Below are 20,952 nucleotides of genomic sequence, written 5' to 3'. Positions count from 1 at the left end.
TCTACTTCTATCCAAGTGCTAGAGACTGCAGGGGTCCAATTTAAGTCATTCATGTCTCAGATTACCTACTAAATACCAACAGAAAATGCTAGGACGGGGAAAAAAAACATAACAAGAGCCCTTTTCATCTTTTATGCACATTTTCCCTTCGACAACAAGGGACGGGATATGAAGCCAGCTCATACTGGTACCTCACCACAAGCAGAGCAACATCTGCTTGAGGCTGCTGTTGTTCTTTCCTGCTGGTAAGTCATGTGTTACTTAACGAGTGGTCAGGAAGAAAAATATCACAACGGACCAGGAATTGGACTGTGGAGACCCTGGACTCTAGGCTTTGATTAAACCTCCCCAGGCACACAACAGGCCATCATATGGAGGGGGGTGATACAGGCAGACCCTGCAGGGGATGCCCCTCACCGCAATGCAGAGAGTTCACCCTGCTCCAGGCTCCCCGGTTGCTGTTCACACCAGCAGAGCCCCTATTATAAGGTGCAAATGAAAACAGCTGTGGAAAATATTGTTTTTCCATGTTCAAACCCAAAAGGATCTTATGACTTTTTTTTATTTGTGAGTTTTAGCATCATATTTTCAGTACTTTACCATACGATGCAGTAGGTGGACTCCCTTTACTAAAAAGGTAGCGCCAAAAGGCGAGGGGTTGCACTGATTTTATTTAAGGGCGTCATCGTAAAGGCAGGCTGAAAGTGAGGCGAGCATCCGTATTCAGCCCACCAGTCAAATTGCTCAATTAAAATACAGTTGGATGCTCTTCACTAATTATGTGACTTCTAAAGGCAATTTGGTGCCCTGGGTTTTCTTAAGGGAATCAGAGTAAAGGAGGCTGAATAATAAAACTGTCTCTTCCTTTTGAGATTTTTATTCACATTAATCATTTTATATCTATCTGTGGAAGATTCAATCCATTAAGGGTTTGTAGTTCAAATTTGACAAAAAGTGAAATCGTTCAGGGAGGATGAATACTTTTGCAAGGCACTGTATTTCACATTAGTGGAGAATCAAAACTAGTTTTTTTTTTTTAGGATACCAGATAATAATCGGTTAAATATTAATGCTGTCAACAATTAATTTTCTTTGTGAGCCTCAGTTTTGTTCTTCCCAATTAAATATTTAGATAAATTCAGCAAAGGCATAGCAGCATACAACATACAATAAACAAGGTTACACTAAAGAAGATAACAATCTATTATTTCTAACGTCCACTACTACCTTAACTCTTGAAATGTTTGAAGAATAATATTTGAACCAGAAATGTTGTATTAAGTTGAAATAACTGCAGTTGTTTTAGTTAGAAAACTGGTTTGTACCAACTAAAGTCTTTTGATTGCTTAGAAAACGGGCATTTAAGGCTTGCATTTATCACCTTTGTGATGAATGCCAGCTCAGCTAAATTGTAAAAAGAGGATTTTTTTTTTTGTTTGGATTTTGAAGAAAATAACCCGTAAAACAAAAGAACTTTGGGCCTTTTGAGTGAACCAAGTAAGAGACAAAATTAATGAACCAGACTCCTTACAGCCCTCTGTGACCTCACTTATCACTCATGACCCCTGACCCATCTGTCCCTTTTAGGCAATTCTTTAATCACTGTCAAGTTCTCACTAAGGTCAGACAACGCTCCAAACAACAGAAGCTGCCTGAAACATTCGTCTCTTGTGTGACACTCGCAGCTTGATGATGTTTTTTTCCCCTCCTTTATGTAACCCCGCGATTAACGCTAATGGGGGCAGCTGCACTGTCTGCCCCAAGCTCCTGTTATTCCCATTGTGATGCTGTGGTCAGTCAGTCGGTCACATTTGCATTCCTATAGATGCCTGCGTTTGCACACCCCTGGATGACCTCACAGTTTCTGGTAGCTGTGCATGGTTTCTCTCCATCAGCACCGTCGGTCGGATCAAAAAGTACAATCCGCGTGAACCTTTGACTGGTTAGAGGTCGGGGAGGGTCAGGTCAGGTCAGTGTCGGTTCAAAGATCTCAAGAGATGAAAAATGTATGTAGATCAGAGACTTCGATAAGCAGCAAGCCCGCCGTTAGGATGCTCTGCTGAAGACCTGTCTTTTATTTTACTGTGTTCCCAACAGTGACGCCTGAAACTATGGAGATGGGCGTTTTTATAGAAAAAGCCCAGCATTCAGTAATTGTTTTAGTGGTTTTAGGACCCAGCAGAGACGCAACGGCCAGATGAGCCAATGCTTCAATTCTTAAATTATTTGACTTTAATGTAGTTTTTTTTTTTTTTTTTAGCTGAGTTTATTACCTTGAAGTTTTTTTTAATGAGCTCATTAGACCTTTTCCATACAAAGTAAGTGCTCCCCTCAACAAAAGGAGGCCTGTTTAACAGAATCAAACATTCTGTTGTAAAGGAGTTTAACAAAGATAAAAGAAATATGATCCATCAAAGAGACGTGCGTGGGAAGAAAACCCGTGGTTTTGGGTTCGCTCTTCTTCGTGTCACGTTACAGCTTGCAGATTGTAACGAGTTGCAATCGTCATATCGACATGAGAAAATTACTGTTTGAAGGCAATATTTACGTGGTTATCATATTTCAAGCGCCATGCATTCGTGCCCAGCATGCTACTAGCATATTTGGCCGACTGGAGGAAGTTTTCCTCCTCTTTATGTGCAAAGCTGATACAGAATGTAGTAGCAGAGATGCTGTGGAGCAGTGGGAACATTGAGATAATGAGGGTTAATCGCAGCAATATCTCCTTTGCAGTGTTCCACGATGATATTACAAGTGCAACTTTGCCTAATCAATAATAGCCCTACATCTGTTTTGAAGGCACTCTGAACAGACCTGTTTACTGATCTTCTAGAAGTGAGAATGACTATTGTCCAAAGCGTCACACCTGAAGACTTCCACTAAATCTATACTTGTGCCACTAAGTCAGTTTGCATATAATGCATGTTTATTTAAGGACGGTAAAACAAGGAAACTGTTACGTAAAAGCTTTTATGTGATTTACGTCTGATATGCTCTCGGTGTGTTTCTTCTTGTCAGTGGCAGGATTTTTTTTTTTTTTACCTTGTTAATTTGCTGGTTCAGTTTTCTTACCAAAACAACAAAGAAAGAAGGCAAAGAAATTCCTCTGCAGCAGGGCAGTGATAAAAAAAAACTGTTGTACAACTCGGCTATACAAATAAATAAAATAAAACCCGACCATGGGGCAATTTCTTAATAAAGAGCAATCTTTTACTCCAAATACGCATTTTTTAATCAACACATTAACCCTTAATAAAGCTGTTTAGATATGTGAGGGGATTTCTATCAAGTGTAGTCCTGAATTAATTTCAAATGTTACACAAAAGGAATAAATGCTGTTATGTTCTGTAATTGTATTTACATTTATAATAACTGCAAAGCATAGCATGATGTTTTACAGAATTAAGCCACGTCTACTTCAGAAGGGAAAGTGAAGCTAAATTAAAATATTAAATCGCACCGTCATGTGGCATCTATTGTGATAAAAGTAAAAATGAGTAGAGCCAGAGCCCCACGTTTGCAAACGTTGCTCATAAAATAGTGCACAATAATTGCGTTCCGTCAAATTTGAAAAAATAAACAAAGCTTTTTAATTCAGCTTTAATTGAATCACGTAATAAAAAAAAAATCATTCATACAGCATAACTTTATAAACCAGATAAGAGGAATTTATTTTTATTATGGAATCACCATTTTAACATTTTTACCAAGTTTATGGTGACACACAGAATATTGCTGGGAAGGACTATAACGCTTAAATCTATCAGACGGCACAGAATTAAATTCAAGTTCTAGCGCTTGTTTAAAGACATCCAACATCTTTGTTAAATAGTGCAGGCACTGAATCATGAGCCGTTTTAAAAGGACTGCATTAGATCTCTGAAACGCTTTGCTTGTGTATTTGGTAAAAAATTTATTAGAATTTTATTGACTGTATTTTAAGTTTAATGCATTAAAAGTGGTACAACTTCTAGCAATTAAGTCAAAGTGTGTTTCATATTAACGACTGGTCTACTAAGATAATAGCAAAGGTTCTTCGAGGTAACTTGGTACATAAAGGAAACTCACTCTATAAATAGCTTTTGATTTGGTTACCAATAGGAGGTACAAACCTTTTCAAAAACACTGAGTACTTGAAAACTATGCCTGTATATTTTTGCCTAAATCTATAGACAAAGTTCAAAGAAATAAGGTTATACATGGCATGACAATTCATCAACATGTAATTTTTTTTAGTTTTCTAAATACTGTGACATTTTTACTCCATGTTATGACGTGAGCATCTTATGGCAGCCCGACACTGAAGGACTAAGCCATGTGAATGTCTCCATCTGCAAGTGGTTTCTGTTTGTGTGTAATAATTAATGCTGGCCATGATTACTTGTGCTTTCATGTGAACCAGTGCACATTGTCCCTACATCTAATTAGCATAAACTATCATACATGCATATTAACGTAGAGTATCCGGAAGAGAATGAAGCCCAAGTCATCGGGTCCCTTCCAACCCGTGGTCCTTTGACTGGCATGTGGCTCCCGGTCACCAGTGCAATCTGTTCCGGCAGTAAAAGAGCGGAGGAGAGGAAACACTGTATGGTGAGAGGCATGTCATTGTGAGTGATGTGGCCCCGTGTGGGGGTGTTGTCCTCCGTCCTCCATCTCTGACTGGCTCTCCTCCCCCCCCACCCCACAACCTCCAGGCCGGGACCCTCTCCATCTCTTCACATTACTCAGTGACCTGAAACCACGAGGCCAAAAAACTTAACCAGCTCCTCCGTCTTCTTAATGAATCCAATTTTTTGCCTGAAAGCACAAGGCATGCGCATATATCCATCGCAACTCGGAATTGGCTGACATTAATATAAATTAACAAGAGGCTTTGCCATCAAGACCGCGCCAGCCGACAACGCTGGACTATGACGACGCTTCCATTTCACAACTTATTGCGCATCCCCAGAAAACAGAGTCGATAGTCTCATTTAAGACAGGCAATAACCAAAACAAAAGAAGAGGAGCCGATTAGCGCTGATGGCATTAGACTGTGAATTATACGCAATATGTTATGAAAATATCCATATAATTGACTCTTCTCTGTGTCAGCCATTAATTTCTGTCTTACATTAAGTGGTTTAAATGATCTTGTAAGAGCCATACATCTCCTGATGCCCTTTATGAGATCAACACCATATCCCCCTTAGAACTTAATCGACCCTCAGTTTCATTTGTCTACAAAGTCTGATGCCGAGGAATAATCATTTCGTTTCTGAAGGTTCTGATGGGGCCCAACTTGTCTCTAACCCCCAGCAGGTTTGAAGCTCTGCAGTGAGGCTAAAGCTTCACTTCGATCCATTTTCTTCCCTCATTTATGTTAAGCCAGCTTTGAATGTCAGTACAGTATTTGCATGCCAATGTGGCTCTGTCTGCAGCTCATTATTTTCAGACGCTGACAGTCTAATCGCATGCGAGTTTAGCCCACTTTGTGAACCTAATGCCTGCTACAGCCAAGTAATACTGAAAGCAAGCCAAGGTTTATAACCGCCGAGTTCTGCAGCGCCCGTCTTTCTCACTTTGGCTTTCAGGTGCGAAACACGGAAAAGGCCCCGGCTATTCAGAAGAATCATTCCAGGCTGACCATACCATAGATAGCGCAGTGCTCAAGTAGAGACGCACCGATCCGAGATTTTCTGCCCAATTTATGGTCCTAAAAGCTTCCAAGCTGCCAATAAAGATTTCTGTTTAAAAACTATGAATAGCAAAAATAAATAAAAAAATGTTTTCCATTTTCAGCATAATTTAATCAAATGCTTCCAGTAAAATAAAAACGATTTTCTCTAAAACAAGTTACTGGGTCGTCTGTCAGTATCTGCAGATCTATAAAAACAGAAAAGTCCCCCAGGTAATGGAGCAGAGATGTTTGTGCAAATAAGACCCGACTAAATAAAACCACGGCATATTTCAATTCATAAATAGCTATTCTTTGGTAGGTAAACCTCCAAATAAATGTTTTTCCCTACATGATCCATTCAAAGTAAATGTATAGTTTGGTGTTAGCTTGTTAAATCATTCAAGTCTTAAGTATTTATTTTTTTTAAATTGTGAACAGTGATTAACTATATTAGGATCAGAGGGGATGTCACACTGTGTGGTATAGAGAGCAGTCTGTGTTCCACAGCTCTGCAATGAAACAAATATCACTTCTATTTAGAAACTAAAAATAGATTTGACATTATATATCTACTTGAACACAATTGCCGCAATATATTATTAGTTTATATTTATACTTTAGGCCAAATATTGCAGCACTAGTTTTAATAGTGTAAATAGGACCATTTTCTTCCTTTTATTTTAAACAGCTGCCTTTTTTATTTACAGGATTAAGTGAGACATCTTGTTGTGTTTGATGCTGTAAATACTTCACAAAAAACATCCATCTTAATCAGTCTTTACCATCTTGTTTGGAAAGTTAGCATGATAAGTCAGATGAGCGCAGTTGGCATTACCGCAGGTCAGGCAAGCTGAATAAATGTCACGCCTTCATTTGGTTCGGTTCATTTTCTCCCACGCTTTTTAAAGCGGTCCAGTTCTGTCTGCCTGGACCAGTCCCTGCAGTTACAACAGGTGGCCATGTGGCCTAAAAGTAGCAGCTTTCACCTGAACAATACGGCTCAGATCTGTGCGCGCTCTGTTGCAGTCCTCTTGCAAGCCAACGGCATTCACTGCTTTAAATGCAAACTAAGTTGTTGAGCACGATCCTCTACTAATTGATTGCATCAGATATCTCTGATCTCTCTGCACCCAAGGACTCTGCTGCTGCGGTCTTTGCTTTGTAATATATCCAAAAGCCCCTCTTGTTCCATAGTTCAGCATCACCTCTCATGGCTGGTCATAGGTTTACAAATACCCAGGTGGATAAGAGATCTAACATTGGTGGGTCGACTTCAACCACCCTATCCATCAGGATCTTTTCACAAGGTATAAGGGAACACAGATAAGGGCTGTTCTGGGTATTTTCTTGCAGAGTAAGAAGACCCTTATCTTAACCACGGGACTTCAAAAAGACTGCCAACATTACCAAATTCAAAATGTTCATTGCCACTTCAGAGGGAAAACACCAAAGCAACATTCCCTGAATTAAAGGCCAACATGCCTCTGTACAAAATACAGTTTCCTGTCTAGAAGCTCCTAAAAGTGTTTTAGATTCATCTGACTTGATATTTGAACACTTAACAAACACACTTAACACAAACAAAGAGTTAACTAAGTGTTTTTCCCTTAGTGGCATCTTCCACACCGAAGAGTGTTGTAAATGAAGATCATTAGCAATCAAGCATGGTGTGTTCACTGATTGGAAAGAAGATTGGGTTTTTAGTTTCCAACTAGCAGATCAGCAATCAGGGCTTGTGGAGCTTAAAATCTGCTGATTTCACTCACAAGATGAGTCCTCTGTGCATCTTCGTCTTAAAGCCTGCTCATTAATATTAATGTAAAGGGGAAACCATTATATAGCACATCATCTGTCTTGCAAATGTGATTTTCAAATTTCATAATCCTGATTTGGTTCTGTGATGTTGCACAGGAGTCACTCTCAGCGGATCTGATAATACCCTACTGACAGCCTGACCTTCAGGCGCGAGCTCCGTTTATCTCTCCGGAGAAGTCTATCCGGCCTTTCCTTCATAAAGGACAGCTCATCCAGATTTTAGCTGAAGCTACACATTTCTTCAAGGATTTGCAATACTTTCCTGTGTTTCCAAGGGGCGGGGATATCAGCAGATTCAACACCTCTTAAAACAAATATTCAGTGTCACAGTTCACCAGCGTGGTAGAAGGGCAACGCAGTCGCTTCAAAGTCTCATTATTTAACCGTCCTATAGCACCAACGTAGCCCTACTAATAGGATAAATCCATTACTCGGCGAGGGCCGTCAACAAGTCCGCCAAGTTTCATATATACTGCTCTGGAGAGGGGAGAAAAAAAAACACCAGTAACAGAAGTGTAAAAATGTTCCTCTAACTATAAAAGTTTTCCACACAGCACTGCAGTGGGCTGGGAGACTGCAATAAGAGAAATGCCACCCCCGAAGTGCTGCAACCAAACAAGCGGGATAAAAAAGTTGACATGAAAAAGTTTAGGGGAGAAACCACCAATGGGCAAGGCGAGGTGGTGGGACGCAGGATTAATTAAAGGCTGCTGTCACCGCGGTGTGCTGGTGACACACAGCTACGCGATTACTGAGATCTCTGTGTGAGAGGAATCCGCTCCCACAACTCATTTCCTCCCCATTGAGAAGCTGGGGGCAAGGAGCCGTCTGTTGTACAAAACACCAAGGAATCATTTTTCATTTAGAGGAATTTAAAAATCTAAACAGAAGAAAAAGGGCCAAGAAGAATGAGACTGGCAGATGAAAGGAAATTCTTTGTTTTGTTTTTTTTTTGTTTTTTTTCTCCGAATAAGTCAGAGGAATCCATTTCAATCGAATGACACACTGGGCATGTGGGAGGGGCAGGTCAAAGGATGTAAGCCACTGTAATCCTCCGATCACCACTGCTTAAAACCTGCTTAAGTTAGTAGTGTGGCGTGTCTGTTGATGAACGCTACGACATTCACGCAGCTTAAAACAACATCTGGCTACAGTGCCATATGGGCTTCTTTCTTGGTATGCTTTGTTATCCTCCTTTTGTAACCAATATGCCAACACAAATTTCAATGATTACATAAAATAAGAACTACGTCACATAGTCTATTGCCTGGTTCAGTTGAGAAAAAAAAAAAAAACAGGCACATTGAAGACGGATTTCTATACCCATTAAAAGGAATATTCTCTTCCTCCACCTCACCTTAGGTAAGAAGTTTCTGTTTTGATCCCATTGCAGGCGACCAGACCAGGAATGCTATGAATGCAGTATAACAACAGAACTAGCCATGCAGGGTAATCCAGTTAAAACTTAAAAACTTTTGTCTGCCTTTGCTGTCATGTAGTAACAGGAGCTGGGACTGATCCCATCCAACGACGGCATCAGACACGACTCAGACACAGTCCTGTCATATTTTGACTAATCTTACCCTAGAAGTTTAACCATGCTGCCAAAAAAAAAAAAAAAACCTGTTGATACATTTGTCAATTTTTCACTCAAACATATTTCAGATATAACAAATGTATTTGTCAGATTTGCTAGCTGAGATTTAGACAGCCATCGTTTTTTTGCTCAACGCCCTCTTCCACTGGTGTATCCGCTGCTTAGCACAGCCACTGTTGCCAACTTAGCGACTTTGTAGACCCCTTTAGCGATTAAAAAAAAAGCTACTAACGACAAATCTAGCAAGTTTTCTCTGTTTTTGCTGACTTTGGCGACCTCCCGTGAAAGCTACAATCGTCCTGCAGTTACTGTCTTGAGGCAGTCCCACCTCACCAAGCGCCATTGCTCACATGCAGATGAGGATAGTCGGGCTATACCAACCAATCGTTAGTGCTCTGATGGCCACTTCTCGTTCCCAGGGGGAGGAGTCATACTCCCAATCACAGCATTGTAAGACGGAAAAAAGTGGACCTGGAGGCCACCACCGCTGTTTAACGACGGCCGGTTTCTCTTCACAGCAATAGCTTCCTTTACTCGCCTTTCAAACCAGCATTTCTCTTTAACCAGGATGCTAACATCTTTAGAAGAGTGACCGCTGGGCTGCAGATGAGTGCAAACTCGACAATCATGGCCTCCAGGTCCAATTGTCCCCCCCCTACAATGCTATTATTGCAAGCATGACCCAGCCCCCAATTAGCGGCCTTAAACTTGTCGCTCCACTATGGAGTGATAACGTTTATAAGGCTGGGTTTACCTGCAACTCTTCAGACGGAAGACGTCTCCTGGAGAAGAGATGAAACATTTCTACAAAGAAGAACCCGTCAAGAGGACATATTTAATTTTTGTTTTTTTTGTGTGTGTGTTTTTTACCCAGAATATTGATATGCATCAGGTCATAGTAAACTCACACTTTATTGAACTGTTTGGTACGTTTGCGGTCTAAGTGGATATTGAGAATTTGCTGTTAGATTAATTTTGCTGCTAAAATTTGTTGTTTTTAGACCATTTTACGAACATTCACCTCAGCCTTAAGAGATTAAAGCTGCAGATTATTTTCAAACTATTTTAGTGTTTAGGTCTCTGTGATAACTGAGCATTAGCAAGCAGTACTCTGGACTTTTGTCTGGAGATTTAAAAAAAACAAAATCGTATTTCACAATTACAATCATATGGTTTGTTTTTCCAACTTTTACACCAGAAAACAAGCTCCATGTACTTTTACCTCAAAAGCTAAATGTCACATTTTCAAGCTGCCACAGCCTTGATTCATGCAAGCGAGCAGCTAATTTGCCCCCAGTCCTGCTATTCAACAAAACCGCGTTTAATTAAAGATGAAGGACACCAGGTGCCGCTGTTTAAAAATCTCAACGTTGATGTCGTCATCTTATAATGACCATCAGCTACGAAGGGCAGACTAATTATGCCGGGCACAAAATCAATCAAAATCTCAAATTGAACAGACAATGTTAAGAGATGTGTTGTCCGCAATAACTTGCCAACACATAATCTAGTATCTCGGCAGGCAGAAGGAGCCCTCTTGAATAAAGTTTTCCCCCTTTAAATTAAGAGGGAACTGCCTCAGACTGATCGAAATCCAATTTGCCTGATTTAAAATCAGTTTTTTATTTCTATAAATATTTCTATATCAGTTTTTATAATCAGCTTTTCAGTACTTTCTAACAAATTTAAAAGTTATCTCCCACAATCCCAGGAATGGAGACCTGTTAATGGGAAACAGACACATTAAGTCTAAATAATTCTTCAACTCTCAGCATTAAAGTTTCTTATTAACTTCTCATCCACAAACTTTATATTGTGACGAAGCCCTCAGTACATTCTGCGCTGTTTGGCTCTGCGACACGTCCCCGACAAACATATAAGCCAGGAGGCATTCATGCAGATACGATCAGAGAGCCAGGCTTCCAGAAAAGGTTTCAGTGGGGAACAGATGAGGAAGCCGATGGCTGATGCTGGCTTCACGTAAGGATTTACAACTACCAGGTTGCTACAGCACAGTTAACACAATCTCAGCTACCTGGAAGGAGGCTGATTTCTCACTGAAAGCTGGCCCCTCTTTAGAGCATTTAAACAAATCTATTTCCCCCGGCAGCCGCAGTTAGCTGTCATAAATGGATCGTCGAGTTTGGCATTCCAGGTAGAGACTTCGGCTCAGTGTTCGTGCATGCGGTATATAAACTTGATATGGAAAGCATTTTGTTCAGCAATGTTAGCTGCTTTTCAAGAAAAAAAAAGCTTGAGACAGAAATAATAAGCTTGCCATTTGGTTTCAACTGTTTTCTTTATTGTCTGAGCACATGTATAGCAAGTAAAAGTAAAAATATCTCAGGACATTTCTGAAGACACGCCACTTGTTGTTGAAGCTGCGACAGCGACACGTATCACAATGGTGTCGGAGTGCTAAAGGTTACACCCGAGCTACAAATGTCTTTAACAAAAACTCTTATTAAAGGTGATAGCTGTGGTGAAAGCAGGATCCTGTAGACAAGGAAGACTGCGCCGGGGCTTATTAATTCACACCTCAGTGTTCCTGTAGAAGGGAGATAGATCTCGACACTGAAAGGAAGTTTGTAAAACAGAGAGCTTTCACGTATGATTTCACGTTGGCAGTTGTTCCAACAGAAAATTATTCAACGTCGCCCACATTTCTTTCCTTGCTTCTACCACAATCTCCAGCGTTTCTTCATCGTGTGATAGACCAACACAACGTACCGCACACTTATGACATGGAAGACAAATTACAGTCCTATTTCTTTTTCCAAATAATCTGAAAATGTAGGCGCCTATTTGTATTCAACCCTTGTGAGTCTTTGTAGAACATAATTTCATTGCAATTATAGCTGCAGCTTTGGCTCAAGGTATTAGAGTGGTTCTTGACATCAGATAATGAAATAAAAATGTTTCTCAGAGATTCCCTATTGGATTTAGATCTGGACTTTTGGCTCATTTAAACATGTGTCCCCCAAGAAGGAGAATTTAGAAGTTATTTTTCCTTTTAACTTTTACAACAAAGGGAACAAACGCGATATCTTGAGCCCTGCTAAAAATTTTACACATTTACCAAACACAAGTACAAAGAGAAAAAGACCGAAGCACATCTGTAGTGGCCACATTACAAAGTTAAAACAAAGCTAGTTTCCTATTAGCATTGCTGTTATTTTACTGTTGGAGATTTATGTATAAAGTGCATGAAAAACAAACTGAACTTCTACAGGTTCTCTTTAAACAATGCCGCTCTTTTTGCAACGTTTCCATTTAGTCTAATAGTTGTAATATCGACAGACTGTCCCACTCTCTGCGGCTCCTCCAGGGTTACCCAGAGCATTCAGGCTGCGTATCTGAATAATACTCTCCTGGCCTCACCTGTCAGTTCAGCTGGATGGCCATCCCTTGGTTTGTCTAACATTGGGGTGGACGCTTTTATTCAAGATGCTCAAAGCTTGAAAAATCACTTTAAACTCATCCCTGCTTTAAACGACTTTAATTTAGAGGTATCAGCAAAACAAGGCCGAAGTTGCATGCTACAACTTGGATGTTTCCCCCTTTACAATTACTCTATTCATTTCCTTTTAGTTAATTTGTAAGTCCCACTGAGATTAAAATTTATTTTTACAAAGGCTGTGGCCACCAAAATAACATTAGACATATAATCAGAAACAATGCAATCAATAAAAATGAAATTAACTAATAATTAAACAAATAAATAAAAAACAGTGACATTCCACCATCACTGCATTCCACATGATATTCTTCAACTATTCACCTTATAACCCAATAAAAACACAGGTATGAGGCCAAGCTACAGTTTTTTTAATATCATCAAGCTTTTTGTGGGCAGCAAAGATTTGTCTTATTTCCACATGCATGTGTTTCGTTTATACTAAAATGTAACCACAGGAGACGAGGAAGGAAAATAAGTTTCTTTCACACAAAAAAAAAAAACCCCAGCGAAGAAAGCTGGCAGGGCCATTCCTCATTTTATAATCATGCCGGTTTATTGTTAGCTGAAGACACAACTGATACAGACGACAAACTGATGAAAACTGTGTGCTAATGAAATCAGAGGACGGCAGGAAATGCGCACGGCACAACTGATCTTATTATAAATGGATTCTAAAGTATGCGAAGGAACAGCCAAACCAAAAGCTTGGATTTTCAGAGAGAAATAAGAGAAAGTTTCCTTCACTTTTTGAAGCAGAAGGTCTTTGTATCATGCAGCAGTGTAAAGCAAATGATCTGCATTGCAAGGCCAGCAGCATAAGGCTAAATGTTCCCAGACTGGTGCTAATGTGACAAGGGTGGTGGCTTTTGTGAGGAGTCACCAGAACTTCTCAATGGCACCACGAGCTTGGTCATTAATCACGCGCTCATACAGTTTTGTGCATACATGACACGAGGGCAGGGCTGCTTTGGAAAGGGGCCGAGCCCTTTACCATACACTTTTGGCCCGGGTGCCCCAGAGGACCTGAACAAAAAGGTCCTATACATCTATAATTACCAGGTCACTAATCAAATTATTGTGATAGGTGGCAAAAGCACACAGCACAACAGAATTCATTTAGCATAGCGCACCTCTTTTGTCTCTGCGCCGCGGCTTCACTGGGCTCCGGGATAAATAAGTAACCCCCCTTTTGTGCTCGATTTACTTGAATCCCTTCAACTGAATTGTGCGACTTTTGAGGGGCCATGAATTAAACAACAATGAGAGAAGGTAATTTTGAACCTCTGACGACATAGTTGTCGCTGCAAGAAAAACTATGCAAATGCAAATCATCAGCAGGAGCCAGATGGCTGTAGTTTGGGGCAAATTCAGTTAGACGCTGGGGCATAAGTAATGCGTTGCGTTATAATTATATGCAATGCAATAAGGGGGGGAAAACATATCTATGAATGGAAGCCGAGGCGACATCTGTCCGTCCGCTACAAAAGATGGCCGCTCTGCTACAAGTCCCTCAAGGTCGTTCAATCCAGAAAACATGTCGCTGTGTCACACATGACACGGTCTGAGTGGGAGCACACATGCGCGCGTCATTCATGAACACGCCGCGGGACCCGGTCCTTTACTGTGTAGCGTTTTAATTAATGCTGCGATGACAGAGTGGATCTGGAGTGTGTTCGGCATCTCACACGGGGCTGGGGTGAAAGGGTGGAGCGGAGAGGGAAAAGTCACAGTGGGGTTCATGCCAAACCTTCCCAAAAGGCAGGTGCTTCTTCTGTGGTCACCCACAAACTCCCGATCCTAACATACAAGCGTCTGTAAATGCAGACCTGACCCCTATAGCTTAGGAACATCTTAGTTGTTTCTATGGAGTAACATTTATTTAAGCTTGTCCTAATTGCCGGGTGAAAATGTACGATGTGGTAAATTGCACAGATTTCCTCCTCATTTACCTAAGTTCAGGGTTGTTGATTTTTTTTTAGCTGCAATTTATTTGAGCAGCTTTAATGGGAATTTGACAGAGCGTAGAAGATGTATTATCACCACTGGTACCTTTGCTTTGTGAAATTTGTCATTCCAATGACCATTATACCTTGTATTTCACACTAAATGCGATCTGAATAGAAAGCTGTTCCAACTTTACGCCATCCAAAGGGGAAAAACAAGCCCTCACCGAGGATGATTAATTGGAAATTTGAATTTAGTGGCCACTGTTTTTATACCTTGGGAGGGAGACAATCCGGCTGAATGCACATGTTGGTGGTGAAAGTCATTCTAGGTCAAGTCTTCTATGCTCTTAATTTTACCAGCTAGAATACTAAACACTTGTTAACACAGTGGTGGTGGCTAATGAGAAAAATGTGATGTAAATTTAAAATTAAATGTCACTTTCTGACAGATTTATTGCCGCCCCTGCAGAAATTGTGTAAATAATCTTCAAATATGTTAATCTTTTACTGCGGCACCATAATTTGACCCTGAAAAAAAATATCTAAACCTTTAATCACAGTGCATTAATTTAGAGTAGGAAAGAATCCCACGTCAAGGGATACTTTCCACACTTTCCACAAAGCCCCTTTTCCCAGAAGTTCAGCATTTAGTTTTGTCTAACATTGCATAAAGATGAAGAGTAGGGAGAATTAGAAGAATTATCAACCTTATATTCAGTTGACTGGTACAGCCCACCAAAATGTTATTTAAAGTATACGGGTATGTCAAAGAGTTGATGGTCCCAAGCACTTTGAAGGGAAACAGGCCCACAGCCTCACATCTCCTTCACCGTACTTAACAAATGGGGATGAGATGCCTTTCCAAATAATCGTCCTTTGACTCATTCTAAACCTGGAGTGATCATCACTGAAAAACTGCATTTTAATCCCATCCGCATAAATTGCACGGATCCTGTTAAAGTTCCAAAAGAGTTTAGCAATCTCCGCATGTTTACATTTGGACGGACAGAAAAGTTGTGTGGAGGTAGATCATGGAAGTCTTTTTGACCGTTTTCACCTTTCAGAAGATCGAGAACAGGTGTAGATCACAGAGTTGAAGGATGATCTGTAATGAGTTTGAATTGCAGTTTTCAAACAGCAAATTTAAGATTTCCCTACCTCCCTTTCTGTGCATGGTGGCAATATAATATGGGTTCAGCCTAGTAGCTGGAAACTGGCCTCTTTGTCAGGTTATATTTATATAAGAGAAACAAAGTCAATGATTACCAATACATAAAAAAACTTAACTTGAAAAGGTTAAGTTTCAAAGTTAGAGTTTAAATAACTGTTAGGGAAAATAACAACTGTGACCTTTTTCCATTATGTTTTGTTAAAACACATTTAACATGATTTTTTTTCTCGAATAAGATTATGCTACAGCAATAAGAGATTCGTATTTTTAAGCCATTGCAGCCATTGGGCTTAGGCTACATTCACACTGCAGGAAAATGCGGCCCAAATCAAATCTTTTTGCCCATATGCGACACATATCCGTCTCTTTCAAGGCAGTGTGAACGGCCCCAATTCTGATCTTTCCACCCCAAAAAGATATGTGGTACTAATTCAGATACGTATCGGACATTTTTCAATGTCTAAACGATCATGTCGCATTTTATCCGTCTTTCCATCACTCGTTGGGCTCTCACTACACATCCAGACACAACAGTAGCAGTTTGTGCGCCACAAAAAAAAAAAGTTAATAGCTGTCCTGCTTTTTTCTTACCTTATTTCATCTTGGTATAATGTGGTCTTAATATTGCCTGCTGCCATTGCTCATAAGCTTTCTAATAATAAGGAGAGTGGCCGGTCGGTATCTGCGTTTATTTATTTATTTATTTTTACTTGTTCAACAAGTAAAAATTACTTGTAATTGTTTAACAAAACTTTATTAAGTAATTACATTCACCGTTACTTCCCAAACAGTGCGATGCTCTGTAACGTCTTCTTCTGTTATCTGCGCATGTGGTTCGTGTTGCTGTCTTGAACCAGTTAGACAGAAGTATGATGGCGGTCGCATTCAATAGTAGTATGAATGACCGTCTCAAAATAGTCTGATTTCAGCAAAAAAAAAAAAATCGGAATTGAGCATCAAGACCTACAGTGTGAAAGTAGCCTTAGATCTTCTACCTTGGCAAATAAATGTGGCCACCAACATGAAGAACAAGAAAGAATACCATGCGCTTCAGAATTACAGATTATGCCAGGAGCAGTAGGTTGACAGTTATGTAAATGCTTTGTATTGAATTACATAGGCAGGGTATTAAAATGTGTGCCATCCACACACCAGCTGCAAAGGCAGCCGTTTAGTTTTAAACTGAAACATGCGAAGGGCATTGGCAAGAGCATCAGGGATTATAACAAATTTAAAAAAAATCAATAATAAAGAGGCTTTTTTTGGCAACGTTGCTGGAGTGTACCAATCAGGGGAACAAATGAATAAAATATTGAACAGATACTTGACCAAGAAAATGGTCCTCACTGGATGACTGTCACTTTAATGAGACCAATTAGGTTTAACTGCAGATCACAGAGGCTGCTGAAAAATGAGTAGGATCGTCTCTTAGCAGTAGCAAAATGAGACGGCACAGAGGAATGTCTGCTGTAAAGGCCTCCATTGTGAGGAAGCATCAATGGTTGAGTGTACAGTATAATCAGAGTATGCACTGATACGATCATGATGGTATTGGAAATTTTTTAACTCACGGCAAAGAAAGAAAACGTCAAGCATATGATGGCCAAATAATTGTTAGTGGTGTTTAACAGCTTCTGCTTGAGCAGGATGAGGGTTAAAGTATTCTTGACATGAGACTGCCGCTACACACAAAGGGGAATGTCAGAGAGGAAGTGAGACCATTTCCAGCTAGGGAAAGACTGCTAACAGGCAGGAAGTGATGCAGACATCTTCGCTCAGATGAAAGGAACTTACATTATGGCTCTTACACAAACAAAAAGGCTAAAGCAGGATTTGTGAAAACATAAGAGTGATGCACACCGAAATCCATGAAGCAATAGAGTGAGACATTGATAAAACTACGGTTTACTATCCTGATAACAATGGTAGCTGGGTACCCTTTAAAATATAAATTTTACAACTTATTAACTTATCAATTTATCTTAATTTCTCTGATGATTCTTTAACATCCACTGAATCAGTGCCCAACAAAAAAGGAAAACCATGTTCTTTGTAAACGAGTAAGTTCCACAGTAACTGCATCAAGTAGTTTTTTTTTTACTCATAAGGCATAAAAATTTATTCTCTGAAAGACTCATTTTTTAACCTTCCGCCATCCAGGCATGTTCACAGTCTACAACACTTTGAACTATTTATGTACCTATTTTATCATTCCAGACATGTGGCATGTGTTGTGAATCTGTCAAATCCTCCATGATGACGTTTCAGAACGTGCGGCAGGAAAAAAACTGAGGAAAGGTGATTAGTACAGCGCAGAGAAAGTACCATTTATTTTTATAGCACTCTTAAGCATTGGGTAAATCTAAGTTGTCGACTTAACACAACACTGACTGAATTATGAGACAAGCAGCGATATAAAGCATCCCCTGCTTTTACATTTTAACAGTTTATGCAGGTCCCGATCAATAAATCCTTGTATGTCGAGGATAAATCGCCTGTCCTATAACTCTATGCTTTTCTTTTTATTCTAATGAAAGCAATATGGTGGCCAAATTACAGTGCTAATGCTCCCCTTGTATTAAAACGATGTGCCTAATGAAGCCATTTTGCGGACTGGCTTCATTTAAGCCGATGGGCTTCGTTAGTCTCAGCCTCCAAACCGCCACTTAAACTTCATGGTCAAACAGTTATCAAGTGCTAAGAGCCAAACTGGGACCTGTACCACACACACAATAAACCGCTGATATTAATTAAAGTTGATTGTTCACAGGTTTTACTGGGTGATGCCTTTTTAATTGACACTTGCTACAACCGGCAAATTCAAAAAGGTACACTGTCTTGTTGGCGGACATAGAAGACAAATTAAAGTCAATTAATTTGAAGCAGACTGAAAGAGGAGATGGCTGTGCAGATGTAGGAAAAAAAAAAAAAAAAAAAAAACAATCAGCCCTCAAGGTGCTCGGGCTCAGAAAGAAGTCCAGACTATGGGGAGACCCAATGTCTGCCAATGTGAGATAAGGGCAGCAAACAGACTATGGCGCGCTGCCTTGTAACCGCTGCTTTAGAAAATGGAGCGAAGGGAAAGGCCAGGGTCAGGCCTGCAGCAGGATCAGTTTTAAGAGCGCTCCACTGCTGAAGAGGCCCTCTGATATGTGGAGAACAGGCTACTTTTGTTCTTTATTTACGTTTATGTTGGCTAGCCTGGGATGAATTATGGAGCCAGTTTTGGTTTGCAAACGGGTTGACGTGAAGGTGGGCCAAGATGTAAGTGAAACCCCAGAAGCCGTGTACCCCATGCACCGTACAGTCTTCTGTCAAAGTAGGCTTGTGCACGAGACGAGGCAAGGACCCTTCTAACTTAAAAAGAAAAGAAAAAAAAAAGTCCATGTTCTGAGCAAGAGCTTAGAGGTGGGCCCGGAGGAGAAGGAAAGCGTCAAAGACTTTGCAACAGAACAAATTTATAGACAAAGACAGCAACACCACAATATTCAAGCTTGCAAGTGCACAGTGAATAGCGTCAAAGTTAATATGGAGTATGTGGAGTATGGTGGGTGAAGTCATTTTAAGTGCATTTTAAGTGCAAGTGAAATATTCTGTACAAAAATACCAGAGATGAAAAACTTCCTTATATTAATGGCATCTGTTCTTAATCAGTTAAACGTTCGATGAAGACTGCGGGTTCCCATTGCTTGAAAAGTGCAAAAATTCAACACAGTGGTTCTGTTCAGGTTCATTTCAAAGTCAAAGACCCCGTTTCTAACCACATAAGTTTAGACATAGCAGTCACGTTTTTATGAAAGATTTTGCAAGTTAGAAATCACTAAAATAAGCCCCTTTAACTACTTTGAAAGAAACATAAAAAAAATTCTATTTAGGGAGAAGGTTGATGTACCATATTAAAGACACTGTATATGCACAGTGTCAAATCAATTATATGCACAGAGATCCTGCCAATTTTTCAAGTTATATATCAATACGTTTAATATGTAATGTTCTCAGTTGGATGGATGGATGATGTGGGGAATCCTGTATAAAATTGCAACAGCATCTTAAAAATCAAGTCACACAGTAAAATCTTACATTAGCAGCCAACTTTGTAACTATGGTTTTCCCAATATTGCTTTTTAATTACTCCTGTGAAAGAAAATGTTTCTATATGTTTGCCAAGCTTTGTGTTGGTATAAACTGCTAGTCCAAAAATAAAAGGCATGCAGTAATATTTTGTAGACCGTCTTAAGCCTTGATTTCAGAACTCATTTATTGAGGCAATGTTTCGATAAGCTTTTGGCGCTCCCTTTATGTTTATTTTCATACAGACTTTTATTCGTTTTCACCGAAATCTTGTAGAAAGATGGGAGATCAATCCATATTTTAAAAGGTCATGTCTCATGCACACCATTTTTGAACAGTTTTAGACAGATGAACCCTGGCACTGAAGGCATTAACACGTTCCAAGATGACAGAAGAAGAAATTTACGGCAGAAATAAACTGGTCATTCAGTATATTCAGGTAGTCAACTGGCCTCAATTTTAAGGCATGGGGTTTCTGAACATGGACGTGACAAACTGCAGCAACTCCCAATCATAGCACTGCCCCCCTGCCGGTCCCAAAGGTGGCGCTGTGGCACTGCCATAGAAACAGGCACAAAAAAAACCCAAAAAACAATAGCATGCGCAGACAAGTCATGTGAAGTGACGTGGTAACATGGCGGCGGATCAGACTCACCCCTCACATTTATCAGGGGACACGCCGTGTAGAGCGAACTCGTTAGGAAGAGTCCGAGGACGCTACTAATAATCACTTACGATCATTTAAGATTTTTATTTATTCCACAAATAATAGGGTTCCCCACTTTACTTCTGGTTTTTAAGAATGTAAGATATTCAATGTTCACTTGATGGATGCCAATAGCTTGACCCTTCTGAAACATCTTTTCCTCGACCACATGATGCATCTTTCCACATGGTTGTCTACTCACTGCATCACGTAGGGTTGAATAACTTGCTGCCAGCTGAAACATAATCATCTATGCAGCGATTATGTTAATAGGACCTACTTTACTTTTTAAACCCAGATGGTGACATCTTTTTGGATAGGCCATCTTTTTTATTATACCTGCTCATATAAGTGTTTGTCATCTTACATTCAACACACTTACTAGTGAAACATGAGGTTAAAATAACTCAGTCATATCATGAAGTAAAAATCTGAGGCAAGACTAATTGAGTACAGTGAGTACAAGTCAAAAGCTGCCATCTAAACCTATATTTTCTCTTACATAAAACACTGCCACGGTGTTT

General features: G+C 39.9%; 1 protein-coding gene across 1 annotated transcript in view; it reads right to left on the bottom strand.

Annotated features, from left to right (window-relative positions):
• macrod2 (mono-ADP ribosylhydrolase 2) overlaps positions 1–20,952 on the bottom strand; it is a 248,107-nt gene that overhangs the window by 142,960 nt on the left and 84,195 nt on the right. The gene's annotated exons all lie outside the window — the stretch shown is intronic.

This window comes from Fundulus heteroclitus, chromosome 22, assembly GCF_011125445.2.
Source record: "Fundulus heteroclitus isolate FHET01 chromosome 22, MU-UCD_Fhet_4.1, whole genome shotgun sequence".
Lineage (NCBI taxonomy): Eukaryota > Metazoa > Chordata > Actinopteri > Cyprinodontiformes > Fundulidae > Fundulus > Fundulus heteroclitus.
The sequence above is the reverse complement of the archived record's forward strand: the minus strand, read 5'-3'. Positions and strand labels throughout refer to the sequence as shown.